This window comes from Buteo buteo, chromosome 20, assembly GCF_964188355.1.
Source record: "Buteo buteo chromosome 20, bButBut1.hap1.1, whole genome shotgun sequence".
NCBI lineage: Eukaryota > Metazoa > Chordata > Aves > Accipitriformes > Accipitridae > Buteo > Buteo buteo.
Window position 1 is genome coordinate 8901901 of NC_134190.1, and position 22729 is coordinate 8924629.

At 42.8% G+C, this 22729-nt stretch overlaps 1 protein-coding gene across 1 annotated transcript in view; it reads right to left on the reverse strand.

Moving 5' to 3' along the window:
- The window catches only part of ATXN1 (ataxin 1), a 370404-nt gene that overhangs the window by 233622 nt on the left and 114053 nt on the right, over positions 1 to 22729 (reverse strand). The window contains exons 3-5 of the mRNA XM_075052095.1: positions 12129 to 13800; positions 11560 to 11680; positions 7363 to 7452 (exon numbers count right to left, since the gene is read on the reverse strand). The gene's annotated coding sequence lies outside the window, so the exon portion shown is untranslated. The remainder of the gene's footprint in view (positions 1 to 7362; positions 7453 to 11559; positions 11681 to 12128; positions 13801 to 22729) is intronic.

Genomic DNA, 22729 nt, shown 5'->3' on the forward strand with positions numbered 1-22729 from the left:
TGTGAAAATAAAATACTACTATTGTTTTTTACAAGGTATTTGGCAATCAGGAAAATAACTGAATCACATGTACAAAGCAGAGTTGCTGGGACTTGAACCGAGCACTTCTGGTTGTAGCACACATGCTTAAATGCCATGTATTGAACTGCCACATCATGTCTATTTTTACTAATTGAGTTTACTTACTTGTGTTTGGGCACCATACCAGCTACTCAGCAAGTCCAAGAGATTAATGTAAAAGCCTCTCTGCATTTAGAAAGTATAGGCACTCTAGATTTACAGCTGCTTATTTTGAGGGTGGCTGACTGCTGATCCTGATGTCTTTGAGTAACAGATGGTTTTGTGAGCTGCACTGATAATGAAAATGATATAATTTGCCTCTTAACATTAAAATAAAGCAGAGAGGCAGAGCAAAAGAAAAAGCAATGTATTCACCTTCTACAAATAGCATACCTGAGTACGGGGTGGGGGTTGGGGGGGAAGCCAAGGAAAAACTGAAGGCTATCAATAGTCTTGGAAATTCACATGAGGAAAAACTTGCATAAAATAACCCAGCCCGATCTGGACTGTGAAAGCATTGGCCCCTGTAATGTTAGAATTTATAGCTTTAATCTTCTTAAGAGCTGCATGGCTCTTCTCACATGCGGGGAGAACAGATTTGATGTTTCTGAGATTAAAACTACTGAGCTGAACTTTGCTTGTTATTGGCCAGAAGCATTTGGAAACCTAATAAAGCATTCCATTAAAATCTTGGCATTTTAGTAACACAAAAGAAACAGGCCTCTCAAAATGTGAGTCCAAGGCAAAAGGACACTTTTTGGGGGGGGGAGATTGTGGAATTTGGATTTTAACAAAGTTTGCAATGACTTAAAAATAGATCAAAGGAAACGCGAGGTAGAATGGAACAATAAATGCTTGATGTAACTAGCAATGTGCGATTCTTTGTTATTTAAACTTTATTACATTTGAAGACATTTTTTCATGTTCTTTTAAACCTCATACTTGCACGAGTCTATGAGTAGCTGGAAAAAGTACAACACTCATCACTGACTAGCTGTGTGGTCTCTAACAGGTAACGTAAGGCCTGATTTCTTAAAATTATGAGGATCCACAACCACAGCTGAGATCAATGTGAGCTACTAGTACTCCGGGCTTTAGATGATCAGCTTTACTCTGGGAAAAAAAAAAAAAAGCTCCATTAAGGCTGGCTAGGCTACAGTTTTAGTTGCACAGGAAGCCTATGCTGAACACAGTTATGCACCTATAGTCGATATATGATTTGATCTGATCTGTGAGGATGCAACTAATATTTCTGTAGAAAGAGGAATAATACTCATAGTGATGGTATGATCTATGATTTCAAAGCTGTAGCACAACTGAACAAGGGTGATGATACTTCCAGTAGTGGTAAAACCTTGTACAGTACCATTTGGGCAAATGAGACGAGAGCTGCCTGGTGCCAGTTGCACTGTCGAGAGCCCTTGCTTGCCTTCTCCACCAAGGTACAGTGAAAAGGAGCCTCATAAACTACTGCCTTTACTGTGCTCTGCAGGCAAACAAACAAAGAGAAATAAAGACTTACAAGAAGTAAGTCAAGAAGAGAAGCAAAGCTTTGTAACCCACCCTAAATATGACTGGTCTCATGCTAGGGTTCACTGAAGGGATTTGGGGTTTTGTCACAAGGTAAACAACATTAATTCCAACGTGCTTTGAAATGGCTTGGTCCTGTCTGTACTGGCAAAGCCAACCACGAAAGCTATACTAGAGTTTGCCTGCACATGGTTACATCTAATTCAGATGTAATTACAGCCTACTTCTAAGTTGCCCTGTAGAAGCAGAAAGTACATAGACTATCTTCTGGAAAGCTTGTGGTTAAAACCCTGGGATGCCTGTAGTGATAATCAGGTAACAATCGAAGGCCTACAAACAAATTTTAGCCTGGATTTCACCCCACCCAGATAACCAGAGTGTTGAATTGGGATTGCACGGCTGGTGTGAATGAGTCCTACACAGGTACCACAGGCTCATGCCACTGTAGATGACCACACAGAGTTGACTTATTGTGCCCTTTCAAAAGAAATTCACCTTTACACCATTGAACACTGCAGGGTGCTCATAAACTGGCTGCTAACATGGCTGGTGTGCTTTATTTTTCGTGGCGCTAACATATGAAGAGCTATCTACTGTAACAGATGCTCTTTGACAGTGCAGAATAATAGCACTCAGACTTAAACTGTAAATTATAAACAATCTCTCGCTAACTACAAAATGAATACACAGAACGGGGAGTCTTGTCAACTAAGATATTAGTAAATCAAGTTGAGGAAGACAAATTATTCACTAAAGCTAAAGTAAAATTTTATTCACTTAACACTACTGTCATTAGAGTTCTCCTGTTCTTTGCCACAATTAGTAGATACGAAAGAAAGTAATTGTAAGCAACAAATGGTAAAATAATTTACATGTTTCCTTACTACATAAAAGCAACAGAAAGTGTTTCTATTCTTCCTTTTTATTAATTTCTATCAGTAGAAAAGATGCTATATAAATGCTACTGGTAAGACGCCTGGCCACATCAAGACAGCCCTTTCCCAAGGGATTTCATAATTATGTTTTCCCCACCAAACCACAGACAGGGCCATGAATTAAAAGCGACCTCGTTGGCCCAGTGGTGCAACTGCCCTGTATTTGATTACAAACTTACTAGTACCAATACCAAGGAGGGGAGCTACAATGTAAGCTGAAAATGAGTTCAAGCGTAGCTCTCTGCACAGAATGTCCCTGGTAACCTGGCTGCAAAAAGCATTCAACGCACAAAGATTATTTTTTTTTAACCTTTAAAGAAAATGCATTCCTCCTGTCCCCCCTATCTCTTCATGAAATCCCAACAGAAAGTTCTCCAGAAGGACATGCTTGGGGCAAATACCCTAGATTACAAGGTCTGCAGCAATATCTGGAGTACTTGTGACATCTCAAACCTAAAACTTCTTCAGAAAGGACATGGAGGACTTGGGGGGAGCATGGGTAAAGGGATGTACACCGTGTTACATAGCACGGTGGTTCCTGCCCCACAATGGCAGCCTCTCAGGAATTCCTGGACATCACGGTGGGGACGGTAAGCACAAAGCTGGCCTTACCAAATGCATGCAACTGCCCATGACCTGCAAGAGGGGTAAAAGGAGTTAGCAGTTCATCGTTTTCTTCAGCACGGGAGACATTTCTGTGTTGCTCAGTTCAGGATCAGGCTTGCAAGGCCTGATTCTTAGGGCTTTGGCAGAAACAGGTATGCTCAAGAACAGAGTCTGGGAGCTGTCTGCAAGCTGGATTTAATACCCTTGCATTTCATGGGGCTTCTGGGTGGGAGACTCAAACTCCTCTGCGTGACAAATGCAGCCAGGTTTTATCCCATGCATTTGCACTGCCTGCATCTCCTACAGTACCTGGTGCCAGATCCTAAATGCCAGAGCTAAAAACAAAGGTACACATGGGTAAAGCTGCCTTATCTAGGTCTTGACTGCATGCGTTAAGGAAGCAGGACTAACTTAATGGCTCTCCTCTGAGAACCGAATTTACCTTTTTTTCTCCTTCCCAGATTAAGTAGTGAAGCAGGCACCGACCCCAACAGTTTTGCCAATGCTCGTTCCGGGCATGTCCGGAGGCATAGTTTGGGTGCTCAAAGAACTTCACAGCCCTGAAAGACTCAGCTCAGGAAACGCAAAGGGCCGGGGCCTGCCCTCCAGAGCCCGACAGAAGGGTGTGTGCACACACGGAGGAAGGAGGCTCCCGCCGTTGCGCAGAGCTGGCTCCGCGGCTCTTTCCCATTTCCCTAGAGAGCCAGGGCATTTGTGTGCAAGTTATGAGGAAACCAGCAGACCAGCATGCAAGGGGACCTGGCGGTCTCAGTCAAGATTGCTTTAGGTAATGTAGGAAAAGGACCACTTTCCCTGGCCCTGGCCCCCCCAGATCACAAGCCTCCTACATGGGATCCTCCTACATGGGTCGGGTGGTGGGAAGGCCCCTCAGTCCCCACTTGATATAGCTGACAAGTGAAATGAATCCATTAGTCTCATTTTAATGCACACGGAGAAATCGCTGTGCAAATCTGCCACGATGGGCGGCTTGTGCCCATGATGCAAGCTAAACCCAAACCAGCAGAAGGGTCATAAAATAAGGATTAAAGTTCAACAACGAAGCTGATAATGAAGAAGCCTGCCCAGACTATGCCCTATTCTAGCCAGCATTACATTATCTTCTAATTTTAGAACAGCTGAAAATTTTTCCCAGACCAGAAGTTGACAAGAGGCTGAGCAACGCCAATGTCGTTAAATCTTTGTTTTCAGGCGCAGTGTTGTCTCCACACTGCAAGAAGTTGTTTCAGCATGTGAAATTTTACAGGAAGGCACACACTGTCAGTGGATGCCCATACAGGGAGCTATGTAGTATGTTGAAACCATCTGGCATTTTGCGGTTTTGCAGTATCAGTCAGACACACTGTCTGGAAACACAGGGCTCAAACCCAGAGTCCTTGATTCAGGTCAGATACCTACAGAAGCCTGCGGATGTTTGGCCGGACTAAGAGCTGCAGAGTAAAGCACTTAATTAGGCAGCTGAAGTTTATGATTGATTTCAAGGCCAGCCGAGCTAGAAGCCTATTACTGCTTAGGAAGTTTTAGTAAATGTAATTATTATGGCATATTTGATATAATACAGTGTCTTCATGCAATGCTCCAAAATATCGTTTTAAAGACTCGTTCTGTTGCTGTTATGCTTTGTACCTTCTGACTGAGGAATAGGCCAGGTGATGTGAATCCTGATGTGAAGCTTACTGAAAACTACCACTAAAATTAATAGAGCATAGTTACAGAAGAGTATTTTGTATAGAATTACCTTCTCTGGAGTGTGAACAATGCTGCTGAAAGCAGGCTCTGGGTTACATTATTCCTGTGATCCAAATTTTTTTAACCAGCTGATGTCACTAGGGAGATTTGAAGTCTTTATAATTACTGCTCAAGGCCTAGAGGAAGGGGGGAGGAAAGACAATGAAATTATGCTTCATATGTTGATTCAGAGAGTAACCTGCAGTGGCCTGTTAACTTGTTTCATCTATCAGGAAAAGCAAATTAATTCTGTATCCAGTCGGTTTTATGAGTGGCAGCTCAATTTGCTTTCCCAGTTAAGCAGGGAAGAAAGTGGCCTTTTGTCACAAACAATTGCTTCCTGCAACGCTGCAGAATAAGATGTAAAATAGGCAAAGAGCTTTGGATACAGCTTGCAACGTCCTACTAAGAAGTAAAATTTCTTTCTTTCATCTTCCCTCAGAGAAGGAATTCAGGTTATGCTCTGCACTAAATTAAAGTGTTCTGCTCAGTTATGTACATGTACAGCTTTGAAAACTGTTCCTGCTTCTAGGTCAAGGGCTCTCCCTGTGGCCGGGTGCCAGCTTTATCCCTGGACTCCCATAATCCCTTGAAATAAATCAACTTTCCATTGAAATCCTCTGCCAGTTCCACTTCAGACTAAAATGTGCTGTCTGTAGCATGATGCTCTTTTATACTTTTGTGGAAACAAAAAAAAGAAGAGAAACAATGCGGTCATTGTATACTGGATACAGTTCGACGTAACCCGCATTGTGTTTATTAAAGGCTATCTTTGTATGTTGCACTAACCCCAGATTTCAACGTTTATTATTAGAACTAAGAAAAATACCTTCGACCGAAGGAATAATTCGGCTGGTTGAAAAGGATCCCAGCTTGTGTGCATGCATGTCTGCATGTGTGTGCGTGTGTATCCCATTACTACTCTGCTCACGTGGACTGAAGTGTGTGGATGCATTATACTACTTCCCGGCCTGGGCAGATGAAGCCCTCAAAGATTTGTTTCTCTTTCCTCCTTTTTTTTTTTTTTCCCCCTCTAATATCAATTTTCTTCTCTGTGTGTTATAAATGAACCTGAATACATTCACACGTTCCTGTGGAAGACTAAAAGCTGTCACTTCATTTCAGGGAACCAGGCGGCTTTAAACTCAGCTGCAAGAAAGCCCAGATGCTACTACATCTCCAGGGGAAACTTATCTATTCAGGAAGGGGGAAACTTCTGAACAATAATAACAAAATATAGCTTAAAGATGCTGCTGCCGTTCTCCTGCTGGTGCTGAGGTCAGAACTTTGGAGAGTGGGTGCCAGTCAGAAACTGCAGCACTCTCCTCAGAAGACTGACATTTCTGAAAAGCTCTGCTTCTCCCCAAATCTCACTAAATTTAAATGGTCTGCCAGTTAAATCAGAACAGCCTGGTGTAAAGCCTCCAATTTTCTGACAACCTTTATATTCTCTTGGCTCCTACAAGGCCCTAAAGCTGATCGTGTATAATCCTGAACTGAATGTAAAATAAATATGAAAACCTGTCATGATTTTACAATTTTCCAAAGGATATTCACTAAATAAAAAGAGCTGTATTTTTGGCACACAAATGCTCCATATAAAAATCACAGTTAGTTCTTTAAAATAAAGTTACACAACGCAGTGCCAGACTCTGCCCTCCGACGTTTCCCCCTGAGTGCTGGGGAGCAGCTGGCTACGTCCCCTGGAGCCGGCCAGCCCCGAAGGACCCGTGCTCCTACCCCCTGCACCACTGCTCTTCGAATTCGGGGTGACGACACCGGCCTGAGCCAGCCCAGCCCCTGTGGGTCCCTCCAGCACGGGAACTGGGGGCAAGTACCCGGGTCTCACCCAAGCTGGGACACAGCCCATGGTGGCCAGCTAAACCCAGCGCTGGCAATTGCTTCCGTGCTTGTGGTGCAGATACAGCCTGAGCAAACCATGGCCCAGAGCTCACCCAGCCTTTGTGTCCTTGAAATCTGTTGCCTAAGAAAATAACAACTGTTTGCGGAAACCTCTTCCGCTAAGCCTGAGTTATTTAGCTATCTACGTTAACTGTGTGTCGAGGCGTGGGCTGTAAGCTGGAGTATCCAGAGGACTAGAGCACAGAAGTAAGTTTAAATCGCTGACAAACTAGAGCTGATTTCAGGCTCCACTGACTTTTCAGACCTCAAAAAGATCTGCAGGTCCAGAGCCCAGCTACAGGGCTGGAGAGACACACATAGGTCTAGCAAGTAGGACCCAAGCACAGCAACCTGGAGACCAGACACAAGGTGCGTTTTGTCTGATGCCGTGACCAGACTAACAAAGTACCTATTTGCTACCCAGCAGGAAATCTAAAAGACCCGGCCTGCGAGTCTTGGGGCAGCTCAGGGTTAAAATCACTACAATTTTGTTTTCACTGTACTGTTTGGATGGTTGGGAAGGAGAAAATGGAGGCAAGGCAGCAAGGAAATCCAAAAAGGGAAAATCTGCATTGTCACTTACAGTGTTTCCAGCTTTGTCTGCAGAGATCTTCCATCCAAGGCATCTTGCAGGTTTTTAATGTTACACACCTGCCTCTCTTATATTCTCCTTCTGGAACAGCATACAGACAATTGCACTGAATATAAAACCCACAGTAAACCACATACCTAGGGCTTTAATTTTAAATCAGACTGAGTGAAACTATCTGGTTTTCCCCTAGAAGCCCTCAGTGGACAGTTTCTTCAGTTAGCTTCACCACCTTCAGGCCTTCCCTTTAAGTGAGGAGTGCAGCTGAACCCAAAAATTCAAAGCAAAACTCAGCTGAAACCATTATGTTTCATCTGGTTACATGTCAAAACCTCAAGCCTCCTGTACGCAGGGCTCAAATTATAAACCCATCAGGCTCAACCCCAAAGCTGGACCCAGGTTTGCCCGGAGAGCCCACGAATCTTTTAGAGAAGCTGATACGAGTTTCAAGTTCATAATGAATTGCAAACCCAAAGTGGCCAGGGGACTTTTACAAGGTCAAACAGCGAGTTAAAGGAGGAGCTAAGAAGAGAAGAGCAGCCCTGGCCACTTCACACACTCTGCTACCAGAGAGGTAGAAACTCACTCTGCTTGAACTTCACTCTGTATAGACTTTGCCAAACCACTCAAAATAACCACTTTTTTTGCCTGTTAATTGTTTTAATAAGTCACATGGCAATGAATGACTAAAAACTACATCATCCCTCTAAGGATTCAGCTGTGGAAAAAGCATCCATTTAGCTGCAGGGTAGTTATTACTGCGTAGCTTTGATTTTGCTACACAATGCACACCCTGTTTATTGAAAAGCGTACATGCTGCTCCGGGTGAAATCATCATCACTTACAGGTATACTCTGAAGCTAAAGGAATGAGCTCAGATCCACTCATCTAGACCCCAAATGAACCCTGTCCACTTACGTGGATCTCCACAACACTCTCAGGTTAGTGCCCCTTTGGACATTTTTTAACACTACCCAAATCTCTGCATCTAAAACATGAAATTAAAATTTCAAGGTGAGAAAACACAATTGCAGTTAGAATACCTGCCCCTCCCGGTAACTCTGCTGACTGCCATGGCACAAGGCTCACTGGAGAGCACTGGGATGATTTCAAGTTCACGGCATAACTTAATGTAGTCCCTTTTGAATCTAGACCATCATGCAGTGGTCACTTATTTGCATGTTTCATATCAATACTACCAAAGCTTTAATCTCTAAGACTTTTGGCAATACAGCAAGCAACTGTTCCAGGATCTGGGCTTAATGCTGAAATACCATCAGGGCTGAGGATTGCTACATATTGCTTTCTAATAGTCCCTGCTGTTCGACACCTGGAATGGCATTAAGGAGCTCTGGCACTGTATCCAGAGTTCTCTACCAATAATTGAAAGTGCTTCTACAAGATGGGAAGAAGAGGAGGGGGATCAGCATACAAGGATTGAGTCTACGTAAGGCATTGAAAACATTTTTGTGGGGTGAAGGGTCAGCATTTGAAAAGTAAGCTATGGCTTATATATATGCAGTAAAAAAATGAGATTCCAATACATATCTTTTTCCCATTCAGGTTAATTAGGAGTTTGCTGTACTCCCAGCTAGTTCTGCTTGCAGGCAAATTTCTTTTGAGCTCAGCAGCCAGGACTGTATCTAGGGCTAAGCTTTCCCACCATATCACTCCAATATTAAAAGAATTTTTCTGGCTTCCTGTTAAACCGTGCACTGATTACAAAATTCTTTTGCTTATTTAGGGCCAGATTCAATAAAAATTCTGTCCAGCTTCCGCATCATGGAAGGCCACAAAAGCCCTGAAATATTTTGTTTTTGAAGCCTGTGTGGGCTTCCATAGCTTGGATGCTGGGTAACTATTCCAGTGAATGTGGTCCTCATAAAGCTTTTCAAGGTCCTGCTCCATATGGACCTAGTGATTTCTCTTTATTCTCTCCCGTGTGGATTACAATCCACTTCAGAGAATCTCTGATTTATGCCTCTAGTTACAAGCTAAATCCTAGAGGAATAGGTCCTTTTCATATCAGGTCACATCCTCTGCAGAACACTGACAGAGAAATTAGTGTTTCTGAAAAGAAAGCACCACTTACAAAAATCTGGTATGTTTTGCATGCTTTATATGAATATAAGCGAATGGTAAAATCTAAAAGGAAATTCAATAAACTACTCATTATCTATATTCATATGACTAAGCTACACATGGAACGTAGCTTTTATCCTCCATAAAAAATGTACAGATGTTCTATAGAAAACTGTATGAACAAACTTTAACCTCACGACTGCTATTATTTTGTAATAAAAGGCTTACAGCATAATGTGAGCTTTTTTTAGAATGTAAGTTCCATGTGAGTAGTGTGTTGTTAATTTAATATTAATGCAATGCACCAGGAAGAAGTCTGCACAGAATCTCAAAGAGAGAGAATCACAGTGCTGCAGACAGGAGATTTGTGGCATGGATTTTATTTGTTTCAGCACTCAGCACAAAATTCATTGACCAAGATTCCCATTGCCACAGGGCAGTGGATTCATCTACAGAGGTTTTCACATGCCTTGGCATGAGGATTTTGCTGCAGCATTCCCGCTACTGTTCCTGGGAATCATGTGGTTAACTCACCTTGCACTGCACTGAAAATTTACCTCTCACTGTCAAGTGCATATGAATGAGCTTCTTTTTTGGGAACAGCAAAAGAAAAAAAGAATCCACTGAATAAACTTTTGAATTTCTTTTGCTGAACCATCGTTCAGGTAGCAGGTGCGAAGGCTTTCACCAAACTTGCACGTTGCAAATGCGGTGCCTGCTTTGCTTGCACCACAAACAAATTAAAGTGAGGGAACAGAACAAAAATCCAGTTGCATCCATACAGACTCCCTTTCCCAGTGCTTGAGCCTTCTTCTCTGCAGTATCTGCCATTCAGAATACCTATCCTGTATTTCTCCAAGGAGTCAGTTCACTGTCTCATCTCCAAATGCATTGGTGAAGTAATTTATGACTCCCATTATTATAATCGCTTAGCAGCTCCCAAGCATGTAAAAATAGCAACAATAATCTCTCCCACTTTTCCTTCCTTAGCACCCCATAGGAGAAAGCGCTTGATTAATCCTGTAGGGGTTATACATGCACTTGTGTGTTTCTATAACTTACAGAGTGAGTTTGACATTTTCTGAAAGCGATGGTGTCTACAGACATCTTATTCATTGTAGAAATACATTTTGTCAGTCTAGACACGGCTTCTGGGAAAGTCCTGTGTCCAGAAGCTTCCTTCTACGGCTTGACAGTTTCATTGCTTCTGTGAAATGCACTTGCGTGCGATCACGATCATAAAGGAAGGCCCCATCTCAGAAATGGTGAAGGCCATTTCCTTGGAAGCCTTCCAGGATCAAATTTGAAAACCTACCCAGGACTCCATGAAATGAAGCAGAACTTCCATGCATAGCAAGGAGAAGAAAATGGGGAGACATTTATGAACAACAGGCCTATGGCAATGTGTGACAGACTGCTCCCATTTGTTCCAGTTTTCTGAGCATGTGATTTCAAATGCAGCTATCATTTTATGTGGACCATCGCAGCTGCACTGCACGCAAGAGAGTGAAGACAACAGCCTGGTCCCTGTGAAACAGAGATGGAGCTTTCCTATTTCTGTGTATATTCTGTGGGCAAGTACTAAAGCCCAAAAGTTCACAAAAGTGCAACAAACATCAAAGGCCCTCAGCACCTGGAATAGTTACAGAAGGAAGAATTTCAAAGTACTCCTCTGCTTCTACAGTCGTCATCTAGGTCTAAACTGCTAGGAAAATTTATATTAGTTTCTCTAAAGGTGTAATTTAAAATTCATTTTAGTTAAACTGGTGTAGAAGACAGAGTGGACATTCTCATATTTCAGTGTTAAACCATGTCTGGTTTGGTTTAAACTTAAATCTATTAAGGAGCTGATTTGGTATTTGCAAATGAGACGGTCTTAAGCTAGCACAGTCAATTTGGTTTACATGTGATTTTAAGTAACACTGATGCAGCTATTTAATACAACTGAGATCTTAGAGTTGTCTGGTTCACTTCTGGCCATTTGCTCTGCAGTGCAATGCCAACTTCAACTAGTCACTAAGTTAATTAGTGGAAGGCAGTAATTATGCTTGCAATAAGGAATATGAAAACCTAGATAACATCTATAGAAAAGCAGGCACTTTAGCTCACCATGTGATCTCCTTAGCTCTCCAATGGTTTCACACGTGTATGGCAGAAGCCTTGTCAGCTTCCAGAGATGAGGAGTTTGGACACAGGAAAACAACTGCTGCTTGTGACTCCTCTGCTCCGCCTTAGGAGAAGGAACAGAATGATTTCATGGAACTTCCACTGATAGGCACAGCTTCTCCACACAGGTTAGCAGCATTTGATGACCAACAGTATCAAATATCAAGAGTGATCCAACAACTAATTATGCACTACCATTTTTCACTGGCCAAAGTTACAAGGACAGCCTCAGTACCCTGTGCTACCCTGAAACCTCGGTGACAGGGATCAAGTTACTGGCTGCCTCACAGCTGATGTTAGAGATTAATTTTTGTCAACCTGGTGAGCAGAGGACAGTGAAGGTTTGGGTGGTAGCTTGTAGGATCTTGCTCTTTGAAAGACAGATCCATGAATGAATCTTACCAGACCACCCATTAGCTGTGATAGAAGACTCTAATCAAAGGAGAGGATCATAACCTCCATTTACTTACTTATGCCCTAAATACCCTGTTTCTATACCCATTTTCTCAAACCTGGAAAGACCGTGTTACATTTCTTCTGATTTAGCTTGAGCACCTGGGATGTTTCAGCAGAGGCTGTGAAATAGAATACCTCATACAAGAGATGTGACAAGGTGAGTAGTGTCAACTGAGGTTTATAAAGTAACATTAGGCTCCTTTTGTAAAGTCAGAGGAGTAGGCATCTGGCAGTGGCAAGGTATGTTGCGGTATTTTGCGTCCATGTCTGTGTCAGGCAACATTTCTGCCACTGGTAGTCACGGGCTGTCTTTCAGTTCTTCTTCTCGAGTCTTCCCTCGTTTCTGGGAGGGACTGGGGGCAGACAGAAGGGCAGGAGCTGAAGGCTGAGCATGCCTGGCAGTAGTTACATCTGTCTCCCCACTTTGTTCTGTTACGCCAAAATGTTTTCTAGAACCATAGGCAACACAAAAGAAATGTTGGTTTGGCCTGCTTTGTACTGCTCCAATCACTTTCCCTGTTTGCGATCTGCTCATTCAACAGACCGGCTGATTGCCTCAAGAGCAAAGCCCCACACGCTGATGCATGAGATCTTTCAGTCAGACGAACGGGACTTATCGGGGTGGGAAGGATTTGCCTCCTCCCTGCATCAGTGACCGTTTCTTCCTTTGCAATTAATTGGAAAAACATCCTGAGGAGAAATACTTCCCGTGCAGTTGATGCTCCCATCTGCAATAACCTGGGTCTGCATATGTATACCCCGGTCCCCTTGGGGGTAGGCTGAGAACTCTTCCCCTTCACCGGCAGCCCCATAACAGGAACCAGAACTGAACCACCCCCCCCTTTGGCTCCAGGTTTCCCTGGTTGCCATCACACCTCACACAGTCACACAGAATGATGCAAGTGACAAGGACACCACACATTTTTCAGAGTCCTGCCCCCACCTTTTAGGTGTGGAGCACTGCCACATCCCCCAGAAAGCTTCACGTATGCTATCAAAAGAAAACAACCATCACTAAAAACAGCTCAGTGCCTTCTACACTAGAAGTAATAACTCATGGGTGAACTATTCATCTATTAACATTTTTCATTAAAACAATCACTCCCAGCTGAGGCTTATGAAAGACCCTGCCAGGCCAAAATATCAGCCCAGTTACGGTATTTATTATTACAACTGTCAGGCCAGAAGGGTTTGCTGCAGAGGATCCAGCAGGCGTGCTCAGACAGGAGCTCCTGCCTGTGGGCCAGCCGCTTCACGAGCAGGACTGGCAAATGTCAGATGTCAAGTTCTTCTTTCAGGTCCTGCCCTCTTCCCCTTTGACCACCATGGATCATTTTAGCTGTTTAGCAACTGGCAAAGACCACGTCAGGCAGGGTAAGCATCAGTGTTGTCCTGCTTTTAGAGCTGATAAGGGTCTTTGTCTCAGCTTTCCCTATTTTTAAACTACTACAGCATGGCTTCGAGGGCTCACGACTGTCAATCAGCAGGGGAGGGACAAGCTGGAGGATGAGGATGAGGTGTACTTTCCTCAAAGTGGTGGCTGCTGCCCGTAGCCACGTGCTTCGGGAGAGTTGGCTGAGGGCATCTGTAAGCTGCACGTCTGCGTTCAGGAGTCACAGGCTGGTCCTGGTGCAAAGAGAGGATTGTACTTGGGTTTCACAATGGAGTTCATGGAAGTCAGTGGAAATTGAACTGCAGCCAAGGTGGAGAGCCATGTAGAACAGATGTCTTTACAGAGGATAAAACAAACAAAAAGAAATACTCAGAGCCCGAGCTGGAACTCTTGGCCCACGCTAAATCTGTAAAAAGCCCCAAAGTGCTCTAGAGGGAGGCTGTCCGACACACTTAAATTCCACATGTATAAAGTAAAACACATTTGCATTGCTAATTTAATAAAGAACTTCTTGACCCAAAGTCAAATACTAGCACAAGTCTTCTGCATGGAAAAGCTCTGATAAGCACACTCTTTAACTCTCTCTGTGAATGTTCAGTAATGATCCTTTTTAAAAGTACATATGCTTCTCCTAGTGTCTGATGCTAATTATCTTATCAGATAACAGGCAGCCCTGTGCTGAGTAGGTATGTAATATATTAGCCTTCGGGAGGGAAGGAAAAAAAAAAAAAAGCCTTATCTTTCAAGTAGATTTGAAACTGCATATGATCTTTCTGAGTCTGTGGAAACTTTCCTCTGCAGCACAGAGCTTATATAAGGAAGACAGAGAAGGAAAAAAAAAAAAAAAGAAAAAATAAACCCCAAATCCATACAGCTTTCAGGCTGCAATTCTCCAGGATGTTCCTTTCTGTTGAATTTTCTCCTCTACCAGTATTTTGGAATGGCATACAGGTTAAACTGTTCATCTGGCATGGAAAGCAGCTTTGGTAATTGCAAGTTTACATTACGCTATAAACGAGCAGATTATAGTAAACAGACGAACTGTGTAAATAAAATATCACCGCTTAGCTCTCCTTTGTGACTTGTATTCTGATAGCACTACTACTGCCTTTACTACAACTACTACTACTACTGCTAGGCTTCAGATGACAGCTCAGCCTGAAATCCTTTATTCATCTTTATTACTACTTCAGCTGTTTTGAGAGCAAAAAGGCATGGAGGACTTATTGGCCAGAGGCTCTCTAACCTAGCAGGCCTGCCTGGGAAATCAATATGCCGCACTCAAGAGCACAAAGATGGATTGTGAAGCTGGGGCTGGCGAAGGAACGCGCGCTGCATCTGGAAGGACACGGAGACAGCCAGTTCTGCTCCGCCAGAAGCCTCCGAGACCGCGCGTGTTTGCACACCAACCCCGTGGCACCCTTCCAAGACAATTTGTGAACCTTGGTTCACACCATTTTCAAAGTAGGTCATACGCAGTAATCTCAGAGCCGAGGAGAGATACACTGTCAGCAGCAGTCGCTGCAAGGAGGGCGATGGCTACAACCAATGAGCGAGCTGGTGCAAGCAGAGAGCCTGAGAGCTCCGAAAATGCTCGGTCTGGGGCCAGCTGCAGCAAGGTGCTTGCCTTGCCCAAACAGCTGACAGGCGAGCTCTGACAGACCCAGCCTCTTCCCAGTTAGAGCTGTAAAAGGACCGACTGTTCTCCTGGACACAACCACCAGCACGGCTTAAACATTAACCCGAATGAAAATACAGTAGAAGAAATCTAACCTTTACGCAGGTCTGTGTTCCTGACAGCAGGAATCACAGCTAATTCTGAATTATGGGATTTAAATTTACTACAAGCTTTGGATTATTGCTTCCTAACGTACTTCCCTCACCTGCCCCTGCTCTGACAGCCAAAACACAGGCTTGAAGGTAGATGTAGTTTTGACGGAGAGGATTCCTAGAGCACTTAAAGTTTCCTGCATTTTCCTGTATCCCTTGTTTGAGCTGGTTTAGGCGCATGGAATTAGAAATGGGCACATTTAAAGGTATATTTTTGAAAGATGGTGTCGAGGAAAATAAATGCAGAAATGAGTACACATACTTGTTTCCACACTATAACAATATAAAGGTCATCAGAGAATTACTGGTTTAAAGCAAAAGCGTGAAACTTCACAGGCATAGGGGCTGTTATGTGTTGTCTTTAAACACAGCCTGCACATCATCAGAGATGACTTGATGCTAGAAAGCTGAAGGACTGCCTGAAGAGTGCTGCTGCGCTACGCAATTTTTTAAAAAATGGGTTAATTTTTAAACAGGCTCAATTTAACCTTGCTTCTGGTCAATAGTTACATGAATCTGAAAATACACTCTCTGAAGAAATCCACTCTAATATAATGGGTGTGCATCATTTTTAGCACTGAAATCAACACAGAAAGAGCAGAGCTGGGCAAGCATTGCTTTTTTTGAATCTGGCAAGGAAAAGGACTGACTCTCCTCCATTTGAAAAGTTGTGCTTTTTCCTTCTTTTCTTTCTTTCTTTCCCTGAGATATGTCAGGCTGGAAATCTTAAGCAGAAAGGAGCAAGCAATTTCTGAAGTTATCGCGCTCTATGCAAAGAGAGAGGGGAGACGCCACGTTGTAGACTAGCAACAAAGCTTATCTCCCGTCCAAGAAAGAGTGCACAGAATGACTTTCTGATTCCTTGGGAGCGACCTACCTGATCAATAGCTTGTCCAGGGAGTTGTAAGACATGCAGAAACATGCAACAATGTGCTACTGTTATCAGCTAAAAGGGTGCTGTAATGACTTTCTATGCAAATAAACAGAAAAATCCATAAATCTAGAAAGGGTTATCACTCAGTACATCATCAAGTGAACAATTTATTCTCTAACACGGGATGTGATACTTTCCTCCCAAAATAATATTGCTTGCCCGTTATCACTAAGCTTTGAAAGAAAAGTAACCAACAAAAATCCCTTCTGCTGCTGCCTCCCCAAAAGAAAATCCCTTTAAGAAAAATTGTAACAAAGAAAACCCCCAGACACTTCACTATTTTTTCCAGAATGACAAAGAAATCTAGCTGTGGTTACAAATAGGCTCAGTATTGTACGATTTCAGGTCATGTGAGTTTTATTACTTTTCAGGCTAACTTTTGCTTTTTCCCAGCCAGCTGCTGGCAGTTGTCATCTTAGGATTGAGAGCAAAATACTTTGAAAACAAATTTGTTCAGAAACCTTTTTAAAAACGATACAGAAAAAAAAAAATCTTTTGTGTTTTTCATTTCAGCTTGCATGTAACCTCTTTTTTTTCCTCCAATCTTTGAAAGGAATCAGTCTGAAATGCTAAACAGGTCACAGAGTAATTACGCATCCACCTGAAAATTAAACACACATTCAAAGGCTTAACTAACAGTATATGCTAAGTCATAACAGGTATATGTCACTCTTTTTTTTTGTGGTTGATCATTATGGTGTAAGCAAAACTGGATCCCATCAAACCCAGAGAAGAAACACCATAACCTTTCTGCAGGACTAAAAGGAGAGAGACAACAGCAAGGTGATGCTGTGTTGAAGCTGATCTGATACTGCAGGGCAGCCACAGCAAGTCTTGTGTGTCTGAAATCCTGGTGGCAAAGTTGGGGGGGTCTCTGGGCTTACTCAGAGAAAGATCAGTCCTGAGGCCTGGCCAAGCTCCTGTGCTTGGGCAGGTCAGCAGAGTCACTCCTCATCTGGGCCAGCCTGAGATCAAACCTGGATGGCTACTTTCAACATTGTAAACCTGTGTCTCAGTTGAAAAGACAGACAAAGATTTTGGCAAATCCTTTTATGTTCAGTCCACAGCAAATTTATTTTCTGGGACATGCACATCTTCTCACTGTGGTGTTACTGAATATTTTTTGTTAGCTTACTAAGTTTTCCCTGACCTTTCATAGCACAGATTTGGCAGCAGCATTTCAGATGCACAAAAGGAATTGAATCTACATTTCCTTCACAGAGTGGAGGTGTTTGGGTTAGTAACATCTCTCTTACAGATTTCCTTGGTGGTAAAAAACATTTTTCTTTGACCTGGAGAGGGGAATGCACAGTGCTGGCAGAGATCAAAGGCCCAGTGAAGAAGTGCAAAGGACCTCAGCATGGCCTTTACAGAGGTGCACGGTGGCACAGAAGAACTCTGAACTAACATAGCTGGTTTGTACATGACCTGCCCACCTCCAGCTGGGCACTTGCTGTGAGCGAGTTTGGGATTTTTTGGAACAAGCACAGCAGTACTCTACTAAACTGGCACTGGTTAATGGGGATCTTTGGCCAATGCCGAGACTGAAGATAGATTAAAGGTGGTTTAGGTCAACCTTTGCTTCCTTATCCCAAGTTCAGCACAGGTAAGGACTGAGTGCTAAGCTATTATTTATTGCCTTTTGGATCTGCTGCTGCAGTGAGTTTGAAGAGTAGCATGACCTGGCTCTTCCCAACTACCTTTGCACTTAGTAAAAGCTCAGACTTCACAGTGTGCCAGATACCCACTGTATCAGGGACAGCAACCCCACACATCACCTCCCAGACAATTTTTAAACCGAGCTAAGGCTTTTCTCCTGTTTAAAATTTCTTTTTAAAATTTTTTTTCTTTTTCTGATACTATGGTTTCTGGAATACTCTAGTTAGTCTTGGAGGACTTCGCATGGTCTCTTTTGCCTATGATCAGCAGATAGCTAGATAGAAGTAGAGTGGAGATAAAAAAATGGGATTGTTACTACTGTATGTTCAGTAGCATGCACATACTTGCATACTAGAGACGGTTTTCTGTAAAAGCATCTCTATTGCACTGATGCTACTGCAGAAGTCTTAGGTGCGATGCTACTGCAGAAGTCTTAGGTGCTACTGGTTGTTCATAGTTCTTATTGGCCAGAAAGAACACACTCTACTAAGCTAAATGGTTGAAACCCATGAAATGGAATATACTGTGTACATACTAAAATTGCAGACTGTGTTTTTGTTCCATTCAACTCTTTCTCCTCCCTTCTGTACCCTCAACTCTGGTCTCAGGAGCACTGCAATAAGCCTGATGTGCGAACTCTAGGGAAGTCAATGGATTTAAACTGATGTAACTGAAAGCAGAAGGTAGCTAAGAGGCTCAAAGATCTGTGCTTGTGTATTACCCCTGACGTTTCTGACCAAACTGCTTAGCTGACCACCATTGGATTAGCAGTCTTAGTTTAGTGTTTCACACCTCCTACACTCAGAATGTCAAATCATGTCAGCTCACTCACTAGCCGAAACAGCCTGCTCCTCCATCCCATTCATTCAGGACAGATAGCACAATAGCTGGCGCAGCCTGACGTACTCCATGCCCCAGGGCCATGAGTGTACCTGGGCGTTTTACACCATGATTTGCATCACCTTAGTTTAGCACCACCCAGGAAAATGTAACCCTTCAGTTTAAAGCCCATGAGGTTTTCCTGTGTTGGCATCAAACAAAATAACATGCTAATCCTTCTGGTATTAGTCAAACGGGGCTTAAAAATCCACTCAGATGCTTTGCAGTTGCAAGATTTCCCTGGCAAGTGTGGACACTGGTCTCAGTCATGAATTCCCACAGAATCTAAGCTTTTCTTAAGAAAAAGAAAAAAAATTAAACTTTATGGCAGCAAAAACTGCCTTTCCAAGCTCAAACTGAGTGCAAAGTGACGCAACATTGGCTTCCTGAATCTGCAGAGAAAGAGCTCCAGCGCTTGTGCTGCTCCTCCATCCCAGTGCTGCCAGCCAGCACTGGTTGATGGAGATTACCAAGATCTCAACTTATTCTCCAGCGGGGCCCCATGCTGTGCAGGGAAATCCAACCACCCCCCTAATTTCATGCTGAAGCTTGCAAAAGCTAGAATTGGGGGGCAGGAATGGGCACTGTAATGATTCACAGGAGATAAAGATCCTGAAGGAAGGAGGCTGAAGGAAAGGATGAGTAATAGAAATAGCTTGCTTGCTTCCTCTTTCAGAGAAGCAAGGAGGAGGATGAGGGATGCTGAAATGAGAACATACTTCTTTTTTCCCCTGTGGCTATTAGGAAGTTGACAGGAAAAGAAAGACCTGCTCTGGTTTAAATAGCTAGAAATGGGAGTTCCACACTGAACAAATACTTACTAGCTGTAAAATGAACTGAGAAACTGCATCTCCAGGCAGGCTCCTGCAGTGACTCCCTTACAGAAATCCCCCAAACCCCCAGTGCTGGTAGGAGCAAGGGAATGAGCTTCTCGGGAAGACACCAATAGAAGCTTGTGATAGAGGATCTCTCATCTTCCTCTAGTGTGTGTACCCACAACAGCCTTGTTGGTACAAGTACATTTCTTGAGTACATTTTACTGATCTAAAATTGTACCAATTCCATTACATTTTCTCCAGTGAAATGGTGAACATCAGCCTGGTGATTGTTTTTAATTCTGCCATGTTATGTTTTTCTGATAAGAGTAAATATTATAAAATAATAACAAAATGTTTGTTGGGATGCATTATTATACTTTTTTTGTCATAACCTGAATAGCACACATTTTACTAATTCTGGGTACTCTTCTCTTGACCACTATCTTATTCACCTGGTTAAGTCAACAGGAAAGGCACAGCCCTGCTAGTATCTCGGTGGTCAGTGCGACTCACACAATCACTAAAACTGAGACTTTCCTAAATGTAAATAATGTAATTTTTTTTTTTTTTTTGGCACTCTGTTTGCTTTGGCTTAAGCCACATAATGCAGAGTTCTGTCCCATCTGTCCTACTTAATTATAATAATTGCAGAACCTAAATTTGCTACCAAACATCATTAATTAATATTATACTACAGGCTGGGTGGGTAAGGGGAGGAATTTCTCTGTTTCCAATTCCTAAAAACCCCCAGCCAAACCAAAACAAGGTCTGGAAGATTTTACATTATTTTTCAGTGTCAGTGCTGAAGACTTAATAACCACAGAATGTGCTCTGTGGTCTTTAATAATTTCATATCATAAGCAAACATTGTTTGCTGGCAAACAATTTGCTAAAACATCTTAACGTGAATTTTTCTCTGTGCCAACGTATAGAAGGATTTGCTCCACATAGGAAAATTTACATCACAGGATATAAAAACCCGGTATGTTGTATGTAATTAGAAATTTTTGACCAAAGTGTTACCAATATCTGAATTAAGCTGTAGGAGATATCATTTTTGCTAGGTTGCATTTGGTTGATTCAGATTGCTCTACCAAGGCGCAGGTAGGGGGGAGAAAAGCCATCTAGTGGACAAAAATGTATTTAGATAACCAGAAAATATTCTCAGGCACAAAGCCTCTACTGGAGAACTCTTTTTTTATTTCGTTATTCGTCTGCAATAGTGCTTATCTAGGAATACTCTAGAAGTCTCCGGGAAATCAGGGTTTACTGGAGGGCAACAGCATAGGTCTCTAAGCCCAGGGTTTTGGCCAATTTTTTGATTAGCGATTGTCATAAAATGTAAGAGCCACTTCATCCCTCCTATCCCTCACAGAGAATTTATCAGCATATTTCTTACAACGCTGCGAGGGTCATCAGTCGACCGAATATCTTATCACTAGATTCAACACTATGTGCCAAGCAGACTGGCATTGCCACAGGGTTTAAATAGCTAAGCTAATATTTAAACTTTTGTCCCCTCTGATCCCTGAAAAATTATGAGAAGAGACTTTGTGACTTTGTAAACAGATGAGCCAAATGGCACTCAGAACAGCCTTTTGCTAAAATTATCTTTGAGATTCTCCAGGACACGAGATCAGGGAGATCTGGGGAGTGCAAGGCAGATCAGCTGAACAACCCCCCTCGCAAATGCACGTGCTCGACTCATTCAGTATCTAACGTAAAAAGCGGGAAGAAGGGAACAAAATACTCTCCTCCTAATGTTATTTACAACACTTGCTGGCCTTTGCTGAAATGCTGCCTACTAGGGTTGCAGTGGCCTGTGCCATGAGTTAAGTAACTGAATATATGCCAAGCAGACAGGCCCAGCTCTGTGCTGCTCTCCTCTTCTTTCATTTATACCGGGGAGCATGGAGGAATAAACACAGCAGCCTTTTTTTATGCAACATTTTCTGAGACCCAGCCCCCAAATTCATTGTCTTCCACCACAAAATTCAGAGCATTTAGCTAGGCACTTTCAGCTAATCTTGAAGAGCAGATAATGATCAGTCATGCCCAGACAGGCCAAAGTATTGAAGCTGAAGTATAATTTCTGTGGGATTACAACAACACAAACCACCCTCATCAGAGACTGTACTGTGATGATGCAAGCAAACATCTGTAACTCCTGCTGCTCCAGGCAAAATACTGAAGTGGGATTAGTGACCCACCACTGCTCTGATGCTGAAACAACAGGTTTGGTTCCCTTTCCTGTACCCCTTTTGTTTGAGATAATAGGTAACCCCAGGTACTTTGTGCTCCCATTGAAAGAAAAAAGAAAAATCTCAATCTTTTGAAATAGTTGGTTTCAGGACCATCCCATGCAATGATTTCCACCCAAGTCACCTTTGCAGGGGCATGCATTTACCCGGAGGTCTCAATAGCCTCCCTTTCCCTGCATATACATGCTTAGACATATCACATAAGCAGCGGGCATCTCCTTACATCACTCCTCTGTTTGGCCCAGCCTGAGGACTATTTAATGCATCGCTTTTGACAGAGCCACCATTCACCGTGCTCAGATAACCTTTGTGTTGCTGGATTATGAGACAAGGGAACAGAAGCTCCCGAGCTACCTTGCATAGACCTTCTCTGCAGCCTCTTATTCATCCCCCTTCTAATGAATCACAGCCTTTTCTCTCTCTTTTCAGAATAACCAAATAAGGATTTCAGGGTTTGGCCCATTCACTACATTCTATGTTTCAATACAGACAAGAATGGAATACAAAATACTGCCAAAAGTTTAGCAGCAGGGGCAACCTTTTTGCTATTTTCATGTCTACAGTTTCTGATTCAACAATGTCGACTTGCTGTTCTGCACGACCGCAAGGCAAGGAATTCATAAACAATAATAATAATAACTGTCCAACAAGGCTTCATCCCAGCCATGCCTAAGTGCAGGACTGGCATAGAGCAGAAAAATGCTGCTTTGCTCCTTTACAAAGCTTGCAATACAAACTTTGCACTGTCAGTTTAAAACTTTGGCATCTGTGTCTGCAAATGGGGAGGAACCCATTTTCAGATACTTGTGAAATATAAACTTCAGCTGTTGCCAAGCTCAGAGATAGATTTGCTCCTTTTTATTTTTAAAAGTTTCCTGAATAT